The 14,112-nt window shown below is 37.1% G+C and overlaps 1 protein-coding gene across 1 annotated transcript in view; it reads left to right on the forward strand.

Annotated features, from left to right (window-relative positions):
• PARD3B (par-3 family cell polarity regulator beta) overlaps positions 1-14,112 on the forward strand; it is a 970,516-nt gene that overhangs the window by 375,226 nt on the left and 581,178 nt on the right. The gene's annotated exons all lie outside the window — the stretch shown is intronic.

The raw sequence follows: 14,112 nt of genomic DNA on the forward strand, positions 1-14,112 counted from the left end.
CAGCTGCTGGTGCTCAGGTAAGAGGATGCAGTACTTTCTAGAACTGAAGGTGAATCTGAATCGCATGGCCTTGAATCAACAGAGGGGGAGTCAGGCTGTAAATGATGAGGTTTGCCTGTATCATAGGAGGATCACTTTTTTAAAAAAAAGTTCTTGAAAAAAGTCATTTGGAAAAAGCTAAGGGTTATCAAAGAATACAACCTAGAAACAAAGGTCACTTTCTTTTCTTACCCTCCCTCTTTTTCTCCCTAGACTATATATCTCAGAGTTTGGGGAAAATATTTTCAAGATGGTTTTGAAATTCTTTCCTGCTGATTTATTCAAATAAGAGCAATTCATCTGGTGATTTTGCCCAGAATTCTTTTTCATTATATTCATTTTAAAGGTGTTTGTAGAAAGAGAAAATAAACATTCTTCTAAAATTTCAATTTACAACTCCAAGAGAAATAACATGTCAGTTTTGGTGATACCTCCCAGAGATAAATTAAGGTCAGTTTAATAGCATGAAGCTTTTGAAAATCCACTATTATTTTGATACTTAAAACAATTTTTTATTCTTTTTGAATCTTTGCACGACATTTTGATACTGGTCAAAGTACTTGTTATAGGTTAATTCTCAAGCTAGAAGAGCAGAGGTTTTTACCACTTTGCAAGGAACATCTTATTCTTTTTACAGCAAAGCATATACTTAAAATCATACATAGTACCAGTTTTATCTATTTGAAATAAAATGTATACTGAAAAGTTGATTTTTTACATACTGTAATACTGAATATCCATATACTGATTTTCTAAAAAACATCTGTAATGCCCCTTTTAAAAGAAACCAAATGGAAATTAATGACCTATGGTCTTCATGGTTTTCTCTCTATCTTTTGGAACCAAGCTAGTAAAGCAGTCTGCTGGAACGTGGATGTCAGAGGGCTTTGTGGCAGCTTCTCTTCATCTGAAGCCAGGCTTGTGGCTTCAGCAACCTTGCAGCCCCATCATTCATTTGCATAATGGATGCCTTTTATCCATTATGCAAATGGTATGAGAGGAAAATTAGGCAATAAGGGAAGACGAAAGGAGAAAATTGCTCTTGCGTATTTTAATATTCTATTTATAAGCAAGCACCGTGGTCTTCAAATGGCTGAACCTCAGGGAACCCCTGTGCCTGGGAATTTATTTTTACCTTTCTCATATGGGCTTTGTCAGAGAAAAAAGTTTGATTTTTCTTCAGATTTCTCACAATTTCTTTGTTGGACTGTCTTAGCAACATAATAATGCAAGATGAAAAATCAGCTGAGGTTCCCCTTCTCTGAGAGTGGACTTCTAGTTCTTGAATACTGATTTTTGATAAGATATAGAAAAAAATATCTCTTAAATGGAGAGACAACACGCCAGATGCTGAGCTGAAGGCAGTGCACTAAGTAATCTAAATCCCTTACTCATAATGACTTGTTTAAGCCTCATAATACTTAATTAGTTGGGCTTTATTATTTTTCTCTTTTTAAGAGTTGAGGCATCAGCACAGAGAGGGTTAGTAACTCATCCAAAATCACACAGCTATTAGGTGACAGAGCCAGAATTTGAACCCCTGTTGGCTCCAGTGTCAGAAACCATTTTGGCATCTTGCCTCTGATATGCTATTCATAAAACGGTAAATCAATTTGACTTTCCTGGGGTTTACTTTGAGTATATATACCAAAGCCCTGAGAACGCTAAACTCTGTGGCTCACAATCCCATTTTACTTCGCAACATAGATCAAATGATGAGAGTAGCTCCCTTTTGGTTGGTAAATGTTGCTTTCCAGCCATTCAGCCTAAAACCTTGGCATCGTCTCCATTTTCTTCCGCCTCCCCACTTCCGAGAGCTCTTCGGCTTCAGTCCAGAGCTTGGGCATCAATCAGCTGGTTGCAGAGGCCTCAGACTGGCCTCCTTCTCCGCAGCGTCTGCTTTCCCCAATCCTGCTGTTGCCAGAGCTGCCTTTCTGAATGGCACATCTGATTATATGACTCCCCTGCCTAATGGCCTTCAGTGGCTCCCCGTCACCCCAAGAACCGTGTCCAAACTCGTTAGCAAGCTGATGCAGCTGGTTCCTCTGAATTAGCAGGAGGAATCTGGGCGGGATGAATGATGAAAAAAAAAAATCATCCCTTACCCACCTTCATGGTTCTAGAAGATTGAGTAATTTTCATTTCTGGGACTTAAAAAGCAAAAAAAACCATATTTGTCAGGTTTTTCAGATAAGGAAGTTAAAGAAGGAAGCAATACAGCGGGCGTTGGTCTCTGCCTATTTTGTTTTCCTGTTGCTGGCCCCAGGGCAGGGTGTGGCAACGGGCCGGCACCGCAGGGTGGAGGGTATGGTGGGCAGTAGATGCAGAGTTCATGCTCTTCTGGGAGTGTGGCCAGGGCGTGCTGGCAGGCCACCCTGAGGTCCTGCTAAGATGAAGAATGGGAGGGGGCAGTCAGAATAGCGGCACTTGAGTTCCAGCCATTCATCATAAGGGGGTGCTCATAAAATGCCAACCACTGAGCCCCACCCTCCATCTCCATTCTCTACTCAGATCCCCTAGACCATAGGAACTGGATCGGGGCTCATTCCCCCAGGCTGGTACAGCAGAGAAGTAGGGCTTAATGCTCACTCCTTTTCTTATTCTTAAGGCCCACTCAGAAAAATAAAGAATTTAATCCTTATCTGCTCACATGCTGTTCTTAATTAAGTAGGCACAATTTAACAAATATTAGGAATCAAGACATTTTTATGATTACATCATATTGATCACCAACAATTTACCTATTTTACTGGTATCTTAAATCAAAATATACTCAATGTTCAGTATAATTTTCATATTATTTAAAAACAAGATGTAACTATCAACAGTATTCTGTCAAAAACCCAGTAACCACCTTTCCCATATAATACATCCAGCGGTTGGCCCCCTCCTATTCTTTCTTCATCTTCCAGAATGAAATATGTATGCAAGGAATATGCATAAAATTCACATTCCTAGATCTTCATGCTCGAGCTGCTTCCTCTCTGACCCCCTTTATTGCTGGCCACTCTTCCACTGTCACCATAACTCGCAGCTATCATGAACCGATGGCCATTCCAAATATACTACTTTGTTCCAAATCTCTGTGCCTTTTCAGGCACTGTTTTCTTTTCATGGCTCACCCCTTTGTCTCTCTTGTACTGATGAACTCATATGCACCTTTTAAGCCCAAGCCCAAATACGACCTTGTTTGTGAAGCCTCCTTCATGTCTTTGAGACAGTATAGTAAGTGTACAATAAATATATTTATTCTTCACTCAACAATGAAGGGTTACAAAGGTGAACAGTAGAAATCGTCTACTGAACTAAATAGGTTCATAGTCTCATGCCCTATAAGCTAATGACGGATACAATTTTAATTTGTAAGAGGAGTTTAAAATCAAGTGGGCATCCACATAATTCCAACTTCCTTCATCTAAATTATTTCCTACCATTTATTTTCTAATGGATTTTCTAAAGGAATGCTAGATGACTGAGTTCTGCCTCAGCCCTAACTAGCAAATCATTCTAACACTTTAATATTCCATGTTTCTGAAATTGGCCAATGCCTTTTACCATCCAGCCTAGAGATTGCTAACCTAAGAGTCTATATAGAAGATGAGACATAGTGACCAGAACACCAGGTGGAATTGCAAAGAATCATATTCACAGAATCTATGCATACTTGAAAACCACCCAGTCAAGAATTTTCCAAGTCTTCTCTATGGAACCCTATGGTTCTTCTGAGCATGTTTTAGGGCTTCAGCAGATATTTGATTGTAGTTGATTAATAAATAATATTTATTGAGTACTTAAGTTCTAGATGATATTCTAATTTGTTCGTGCTCCATCTCTGAACTATGGCTGTGCTAGCAGGGAGGATTGGCTGTGCCAGCAGGGAAGAAAGGCATGCAGAAGCCTGGTAAGTAGGCTATAAACAGATTCCCAGTGCTTTTTAGAAGTCCTAGAGCAAAGAAACCTACCTCCACTCAAAAGAATTATGTACCCTTCAGAACAGGTTTGTGAAATGCTGGTCTAGAAACACACAGTTTCATAGAATTTCAAAAGTAGTGATTATCTAGGGAATTGACATTTATCCTACAAATAAGCAAACACAAGCTTAGAGTAAGTATGTGCTCTGATGTAAAATAACTAGTTGGTTAAAGATCTAGAATTGGAATCTACATCACTTACCAGTTTAGGGAAAAGTACAGTGCTCTGTTACATGACATTTTTTGGATTAATTGTAATTTCAATTATCCATGTCTTTTAAATACCATATGTGATAAAATAGCACCTCATATCCTTTTGGAATTGAAATAGAGTGTAAATTAATAAATAGATACTATGAATAGCTGTAAATCAAAAGCTAATGAGAGAACAAAGAGACCAGAAAAAATTGAGGTGGAGAAAATTTATTTAAAATCTTAAGTTTCAGAAATGAATTTGCTCCTGTCTTCTCATCCTGCATGTGTGTACATGTGCACTTGCATGTGTGTGTGTGTTTGGAGGAAATTTTTAGCAAAAGCAATATGCTAATGGGATCCCTAGTTGGGATTTTTTAAAATAATGTGGATATTTTTGTACCCTTTCCCCCTGACTGTCCCTCTGCTGCCTTATGACCTGACCTACTGCTCTCTAAAAGGTGCCATGTGGCTGTAGCCCAGTCCTTGTCCCTTGAGAACCAGAGATATGGAGCTGGTCCCAGACCCTTCTGCATTTGGTCCGCCTGGGTGCCCTGGACAGGCCATCTACCTCTCTCTGTCAGGGCCCAATTTTTCCAAACAAAAAATAAAGACACTTTCTACAGAAGTGAATACTCCGCACTAAGGTCATCTTCGTCACTCACTGGTGTGCAATCCCCATATCTCGCTGGGCCACGGTTTCCTCATCTATGAAATAAGCCTTTCGGGCCCCAGTGGGCTCTGACTGTCCAAGGATTGTTTGATTAATATCAAGCTGAGTATGAATTCAGTTCCACGTCCCTGTCGATTTCCTCTTATGGCCCCAATTAATTAGTAGTCTTATTTTGTACCTTTGGATAATTTTTGTGCTTCTTGATTAAAATTTGTAATTTTGGGTTCAAGCTTCCATGGGAAAATATTTCTTGAGCTAAATTATTTTAGCATAGTAATTTAAATAGTGTTTCAGGATCTAAAATGTACTTTAAACTTGGCTGTTGCCACTCTTGTGATCTGTATTACCTTGATGTAAAGCAATCTGATTAAAGTTTGGAGTTGAAGTGGTATTAGCTTTATTCTCCTCTTGTGTGTTAAACTTTGAAGATGAGTGACTTCCTATTTGAAAGTGATTCTTGTTTTTGAGACTTGAAAGCTGAAAGGTGCCTCAGATGCTTTATTGTTTCCATGTGTGTTTGTGCTTCTTCAAAACCGAAATGGAAATTATGATTGTGTATTTGTTATAATGTAATTATTTTCAAAGCACTGAGTTCCCTTCGCTTTATTTCCAGTAGTTCTTAGAAAATATTGTGTATTCATAGATTATTGTTGAAAATCATGACCATTTTCTATCTGATTTTGACTAATTTACTGCATAAAGGAAACATATGGGAACATTTTTCTCAATTTTTAACGAAAGCAAATCCCTTTATGGCACAGATTTCAGGAAAACATAAAGAAGGGGGGAATTTTATTCCTTTAATTAGGCTGCAATGTGTAAGTAGCTGCTGTGCCCATAATGTGAGTTTAAGTATTGGCATCTGATCCTAGACAAACACACTCACACCACACACATAGCAGAACTAAAGCTCTGGGTTGGTCTGTGCTTGTGGTGGAGCCTTTGAATTCTGACTACAAAGCACATAAGCATGCGAGGGTTCCTTGCTTTTGGGAGCTCTCCGCTGTAGGCTGTGAAACCCAGAATTAAAATTATGAGGGAATTGAGGTCATTTGCTTGGATGAATCCATAAGTCATAATTTGGTCATTGAGTTTCATCCTATTTGTTTCCTGTTGAGGCAGATTATAAAGTTAGCAGCTATAGAATAGCTTTTCTTGCTTTTCTTTTTTCTTTCCTGGGAGCCTGCTATTTTTTCCCATGCAGGCTTAGATGAATGATGTTGTAATTAGCTATGGTAACCTTGCAAGGCTACCATCAATCAGTCATAGCTATATAGTCAACAAAGCGTGTGCATGCTTTCTGGTATGATGGTAACTAAATCAGGACTAAGGGGGTGACAGCATTTCTAAGCCATTTTGGGCACTATTCTTTTTTGCTATTGTTGTTTTGGTTTTGCTATTTTAGTTTTTGTTTTCAACATGAGTGAAAAGTTGCTTTGGGGGAAAATGTCAGGTTATTCAATGAATGTTTAAAAATTGTTTAATACTTTGGAAAAGGGCCAGAGGTACTAGTTAAATGGAAGAATAAAATCCATATCTAAAGACAAGCAGTTCCTAACAAACATTAAAAGGTAATTACCACACAGAAGTAATTTTGTTTGTATTAAGTGAAGTACGAATATGAGTGATATTTTAAATATGCAATTTTCAATATGCCTGGCATTTACTCCTTTTGCAGATAAATGGTTGGTGTATATAGTCTTTATAGAAAGTTGATAAGTTCATACCATTTTATAACAATAAAATGAGGTTTGTTTGAAAACATTCTATATTCATATAAATGTCTTTTAAATGAGATATTATTTAATTAAATATATAATGTTACACTTCAGAAAAATAAAAATTACTAACATTGTACAAAACTTCTGTTTTCATTTTTCTCTTTTATATCCAGTTAACCTTTGTAGTTTAATCTTATTTTTTTCTACCTGCTTCAGTTATCCTTTTGTCTCTTTTTAAAAATTTTGTGTAATATACCTAAAGGCTAAATTCTGTACCTAAGTTGGTACTAAGTTGGTGACACTCAAATAGAAGATGATTAAATGGAATTTACATTTAGCCATTTAACCAAAAACATAAGATTGTACATAAAAATCAACATTTCATTCTTGTTCTCTTCCAGCTGCATTTTCTAAGTTGATTATGTGACCTCTAAAAAAACACAGAGTTCACCGTCTCCCCTTTGGCCTCTTACCGTTGCTGGACCCACACTGAGATGGAGTCTGCAGATCCTCTAATAAACAAACGGAATGAAAGGTCACCTTTCCTACTGTTCGCTTGATATTAGACCCCTGGGTTTTTAAGCCTCTTTTGCAGATTGCTTTTAATGGTAGATCCAGTGAAGCCATGTTTGCAGAGGCCTAGTCCCTAAGCAGTGAAAATATTTTCAGCGCTGCTGTCATATTCAGCTTCTTGTAGTTCCCTGGACCACTGATAAAATGATTTGCAGTTTGTCCTTTTAAGAAAAGAAGGAAAAGGGAAGGGAAAAAACAAAAACAAAAAACAAAACACATGCACCTATGGCCTACTCTTCCTCTTCCCCACCCACCCCCTACCATGACAGTCCACATCTTCCTTTCTTGTGGCCCATCCCCAGCTCTCTCTCTCCTGTTTCAGGTACACTGAGGCAGCTGAGACACAACCACACAGAACTGCCCTCTGTTCTCTAAATATAAGTGCTGCTTTTCAGAGCCTAATAGGGTTTAACATATCTATTACAAAATGCCTTTAAATTACTTACCTTTATTAAAAATTTGTTGGAGATATGACTCAGGTTTTTATTCATACATATTAATCTTTGTCACCATAAAATAGATTATTACATTCTTTTTCAAATTCCTAATCATACCTAAACAAATTATTTATAATAACCAGGCTCATTTTCTTTTGCAGTTTAAAATTTAGGAGTCTGTCTTAACGATTTAATATATGGTAAAGCTCCTTTTGCACTGACAAAGTAAATATAAGGTTTAGCCTTTGAGATGTTTTTTTTTCTTCTGTGTGTGATTTTTTTTTCCTTTCCGCCCAGATGGGTAGACAAAAAAAAAAAAAAAAAAAATCCACTAATTTAATTATTTACAGAAGATCCATCTTAAGGACAAGTCACTCAGAGTTGGACACGCTTTTATGACTGGCTCAGGATTTTCTCATTTGCTTTATCTGATAAAGCCATATGATGAATTATGCCCCAATATACATACATTTGGTTATTTCCTTTTTCTGTACCCTATTTGAGATTTTACTAAGATCTTGATTTGGCCCAGTGAAAGTAAGAAATACTGAAACAGCTTGATCTGCTCATTCTCACATCCCAGAGTGATAAGGAAAGGTGACAGCCTCTGCTTAGCAACTGCCTAAGAAAAGCTATCTCTCTTTTGTTTACCCTTTTTTAATGTTTTCCAGATAAAAGACTAGGACCTCACAGATATCACTACCACACCCTGTCAGTTTATCTTTGAAACAATGCATCCATCATGTGGTACACAGAAAACAGTGCTCTTTCTGGTTACTCATTGGCTTAATGGGACAATTTTGATAGCAATCACAAAATATAGGTAACCTTCTAAAAAATGCCAGATTAAATTCTGATTACTGTTCTGTATAAGTATGAGCCTCTATATTAAACTCTTCAAACTCTTTACAGATGGAAGAAATTTGGAACTTTGTGTTTTTCTCAGTGTGTATAATTAGAGGAAAGGAAATTATGTGGTATGTCTTATTTTCTTTCTGTTTACATGGAAGGCTTGGCTATGGTTACTTAATGCATGTGTATGGAATATGGTGTGATCAAGGAACGTGAGAAGTTTTGCCTTACCACCACCTACTTAAGATCATAACGCTCGTATTAGGTGTTTTAAGATAATATTGACTAAAACAAGACATTACTTCAGTGTCCATATTTTTAAACTATTGGAAAGAATGACGTTTCTATATCTTTTTGTACTACTTGTACTAAACATTGGAACAGATAGCAGCAAACTGAATGGCTTTGTGTCATCTGGTTCTATGTGATTGTGATGATCAATTAAACTCTACTTGTGTTTTTAAAATAAATAGACTTTCTACCCCAGAGATCTGAAAGCATGAGGCAAACTTCTTATTTTAGTCACAGTTCAGGAATAATGTCCTTTGACCTTACAACTTTAGTTTGGTGTTATAGTTAACTGCCCTTAGGCAGAGAGCTCAGCATTTGCATGGCTAACATCTGTTCTCTTTGGATGATTGGGCTTAAGAACATAGCTATGGAAATCAGTGTATCTGGTGTCAATGCTAGAGAAGATGGTGACATGCCTGTCACTAACTTCAGTTAATCAATAATTATTTATTGATGACCCCATAGATGAAAAGCACTATGTTGGGCTACCAGAGGAATATAAAGTAACACAAGTCATATACTCATTCCTAAGCAGCTTGCAATTTAGTTGACTGAAAATAAATTGCTAGGTGAGTCTGTTAACTTGGTTAGGATTCCATTTTTATAACATGTAATGGTTATAATAATACAGAGTGTACAATTACAAAACATTGTAGTTGAAAAAGATCATGCCTTATAATTCAGATGCTCACAAATTCTTCATGTGTGTGCCGTTAGTTATATGTGATGCCTCTCCATAGCTCTTTTAATTGGTTGTCTTTTATTTGGGTCTTCAGTTGCTGGAGAGGTAGTACAAGGAAATAATAAAACTTCAAGTTTTTAGCCTATTTGTGATTCTCTAGTCTTCATTAACTCTCTAGTTTGGACAGTGTTATTTTTATCTTCTATTAGGCAATAAAAAATAACTGAGATCCTAAATCTTTCTATCACCACCACCAATAATGACCTTTACTACCCAAATGAGTTTTCAAGGACCTAATGGGTTACCTGTCTGTCCATCCATCCATTCATTCATCCTTCTCCATGAAGGCACTCCAGTCATATGTACTCTTCTAATTCTATATAGTGAATTTAGAGATGAGACTTCTACCTAGGTAAGTTCAGAGAGCATACTGTTTAGAAGAATTTGTTGTGCCTGATAGGAATTACATGTCTGGACATATTCCGTATTTCCTTTTCACTGAGCACTACATACATTACTAATGGGACACCCAAGGGTGATCTTCTCCAAAGCTGTTGGTCATACCTCAGCCTAATTTATTAGCCTGATACCAAGAGGCATAAGCAAATTTCATTTTCAGTCCCTCTGTTCTTCTTTCTCAAAACACCATTTTCTAGTTGAACGTCTAAATCGTTTAAACATGATTGTCCTATATGTGAACTCCTCTACATTACAGGGTGGATTGAGAAGGAGCAGTTTGACCACCTTGGGAAGATGGTTCTTTAAGAATTTTGGAGTATGAGTTTTGTGTCTTTTCCCCTTTTCAGAAAATTCGTCACCTTCAAAAACTTACTTAGAAATTAATTTTTCTTTAGAGGACCTTCCTTGACTGCCTATTGTCTTATTTCTTCTAAATGTTTAGCATTTGTTTAGAAGTTGTCATCAACTTTATCATAATGTTCTGTGATTACAAAAAGATGAGGAGTTATGTGAAGTTAGGCACAATTTTTATATAGAATTCATGTCCTCTTAAAATTAGGTTTTTTCTCAATACTCAAAATATTTTACTTCGTTTTTTTCCCTGATTATTTTGATGAAGCAAGCAGGCAAGGCATTATTTCTAAAAGGAATAAGGGATGGAGAAACACATAGATTATATAATATTACATATTTACTGTTCAGCAGTATAGTGAATTAAGAGCACAGTCCTGGAGCAAGACTGCCTGGGTCCAATATGGCTCTGCTACTTACAAGCTGTGTGATTTGAGGCAAGTTACTTAACCTCACTGTGTCTGTTTCCTCATCTGTCATAACAAAGGTAATGTTAGTAATGGCCTAATTGGACTATTATGAGCAAAACAAAAACATTTATATGTATATGTAAATATGAAACACTTAATAGTGCCTGTCACTTAGTAGGTGTTATATAAGTACTAGTCATTATTATTTTCGTCATTATATTTATTACCGATCATTTGGAAGAAAAGATACTAAATCTCCTTTTGTTTATACAATTAATAGTTTGATCTGGTCCTTTGTTCTATTTCTCACTTTCAACCTATGGAACCAATTTAGATTTTGATCGTCTTATGCCTTCTCCTAAATCATAAAACTAAATTTTTGTTTTTCTTCTCTTCAAGATTACAAGATAAATGACAAAATGGTTTATTGAAGCCAAAACAGTAGCCAGGGACATTAATCAGAATAGTGTAATTGCTGCAAAGGTTTCAAATAATACCTTTGAGCTTGTTTTTAGAGATTTGTAGAAGGGTGATTGCTTTGATCCTTTTTATCTTTATTGAACTCAAGTATTTACTTTTATGTCCTCACTCTGATACGGCATATGGTTCATAAGAATTTTCTTTCTCTATCTGTCAGTGCGTGCTGTTCGAGAGTACCTTTACACAAGGGAGTAGGAATTTGTTCTCAGTGTTGTTCCACTCCCCCAGCTGAACTCAAATGCTTTATCAGTCTGGGAGCCAACAGGAAACAGATGACACACTCAAAGGTGTAATTGAAAAGCATTTAATAGAGAGACTACAGATATTTATGAAAGTGAGGCACCCAAGTTCTGAAATGAGTGGGAGCCCTTACCAGCCAAGGCCTGAAAGGGGAGAAACGTTCTATTAGTCTGGTGAGAGCTGCAGATGTAGGGGAGAGGCCCATGGAGCATCAGAACCTGCAAGCTAAGGTTGTCAAGCACAGCCACTTTCCTAGCTGGAGCTAGTGGAGAGAGAGCAGAGCAGATAAACACCCCAATATACCCCCTTCCAGCTCCCTGATCTCCTGCTGCTCTTTCCTGATGACCAAACTCAGGAGGCAGCCAGAGGGAAAATGCACTGAGCCTCTGAATTAAAGGCAGCCTCCAGGGGGCCAGAAGAGGGCTGGAAGCCTGGGGAGTGGCCCTGGAGAGGAATCACGGCAAATATCTAGTCTATGTGTCTCCAAGGTGAACTTTTTGTACGGTGCAAATACAGATCAATAGGCTTTTAAAATTAGCAAACAGTTGCTTATCATCTATTAGGCATGAGGCTTTGCTATTGCAATATAAAAATTAGTAAAATAGAGTTTTTCCCTCAAGGTGTTCATAATTTGGTGCCAAAGTTCTTGTCCTTTTTATTTTTTTTAATCCAGACATGGCATCTGTGGTATGAATATGCCCAGTCCATGGCTATGGTAGTCCCCACCTTTGTGTAACGTTCCCATTGTGCTGGCTATAATCCCACCACCTTTGTGTCTCAATGAGTAAAGTTTATCAGCTTTCAGTGTGCAAAAAGTGGATTGATGTACTTCTTTTTTATTTCCTCCTTTCCCAATATTCATGACAAATGATAGTTTTAATGGAAAAATAAATGGGGGGGGTGAGATAGATTAATAAAATAACTGACATGGGAGGAGGAGTAAATGGAAAGCGAATAAAGTCAGATTAACAGAGGACTCAGTCTTTAGAATGCCCTAAAGTAAAGCTTTTCTCCTTTTGGCATTGAGGGGCAGGCTGGGGTGGAGGTGGACAGCCTGCCTACCTGCTTCCTGTGCATGCTTATTAAGATGAGACCTGTCAGTGAACATGCTTGATCATATCAACCACCTAATTCAGAGGAGAGATTTGTTCAGGAAAGACCCATGTATTGGCAGGAGCAACTGAAGCTGCTTGTTCTTACTCAAATGAGTACATTCATATTCATTTATATTCAGAAATATGAATGGACAAACACCACTCACCACACATTAAATGAAAAACAACTCCTCAAAAGATGAGGCTAGAGTAGAATTGACAAGACAGCTTTAAAGATGAACAAAAAAAGTTGGAGGAAACTACCGCATAATATATCAGTATTTATACAGTTATAGAAATCAGTGTGACTTTGGCATAAGGACAGAACAATGGAATATAAATTCTATCAATAGGGGGCAGCAAGGAGGGTGTTAAAAAAATTCTAGCAGTAGCACCTCACAGATACAATCATTTTGATTGTCATATTTGGTACTGCTGTGCAATTCGATATCTATATAGAAAGAAAATGAATTGTAATCCCTACCTCATGCTGTATACAAAAATCAGTGCTACACTGATTGTAAATCTAAATGTAAAGGAATTAAAAAGAAAGGCAATGTATAGGAATATCTTCATAACTTGGGAGTTAGGCTTGTTTCTCAAACAGGGCACAAAAAGTTCTACCCATGGGAAAATTTTTGATAAACTGAATTATTTTAAATAAAGAACTTCTGTCCATTAAAGAGTGAAAAGAGAAGACATAGACTCTGAGAAGAAATGTTAATACATAACTGAGAAAGGGCCATGTCTAGGGTATATAGAGAACTCTCAGAAGTCCTAAGAGAAAAGCATCCAACTCAATGGAGAGAAAAGAACTCTAACAGGTACTTCATATAAAAAGATACTTAAATGGCCAGTAAATATATAAAAAGGTGTTCAACTTCATTAATCATGACAGAAAGGCCCATTAAAACCACTTGTAAATTTGAGCAACAGAATAAACAATGTAGCACTGGTTTATAACCCAACATATAAAGAAAATATGTATGAATCCATACTGATAAGAATAAATAATTGCTGTAAGAAATGTAGTTGTGGGGTGATAAATAAACCTTACAGGAGAATTTCAAACAACATATATATACATGCACACAAACACTCACATACATATACAGATATTTCTTTCCCCTTGAGTATGGCCTAGACTTGATTCACTTCCAAAGAATAGAATATTGGGGGGAAAATAGTGAATTTACAGTGGGAAAACCTGGCAAACACTACCTGAACCAAGTGGTCAAGATTATTATCACCAGGCATAAGCCAGATAATGTCATGTGCCCTGATAATGATGTGATGGGTGGGGTACTTCATCTCAGTTATATTCTCCCCCAAATCCATAACCCCAGGCTAATCGTGATGAAAACATCAGGTAAGCCCAAACTGAGGGACATTCTACAAAACACCTGACCAGGCTTCTTCACAACTGCCAAGGTCATGAACAATAAGGAAAGACTGAGAAACTCCCAGACCAGAGGAAACTAAAAAGACTTAATGACTAGATACAAAATACAATGTGGTACCCTAAATTGGATCCTGGAACAGAAAAGAACATTAGTGGAAAAGCTGGTGAAATCCGATTAAATCTGTAGTTTTGTTAATGATGTGCCAATGCTAACTTATTAGTTTTGACATAACTTATAGTTATGC

The sequence above is a fragment of the Microcebus murinus genome, chromosome 8 (assembly GCF_040939455.1).
Source record: "Microcebus murinus isolate Inina chromosome 8, M.murinus_Inina_mat1.0, whole genome shotgun sequence".
Taxonomy (NCBI): domain Eukaryota; kingdom Metazoa; phylum Chordata; class Mammalia; order Primates; family Cheirogaleidae; genus Microcebus; species Microcebus murinus.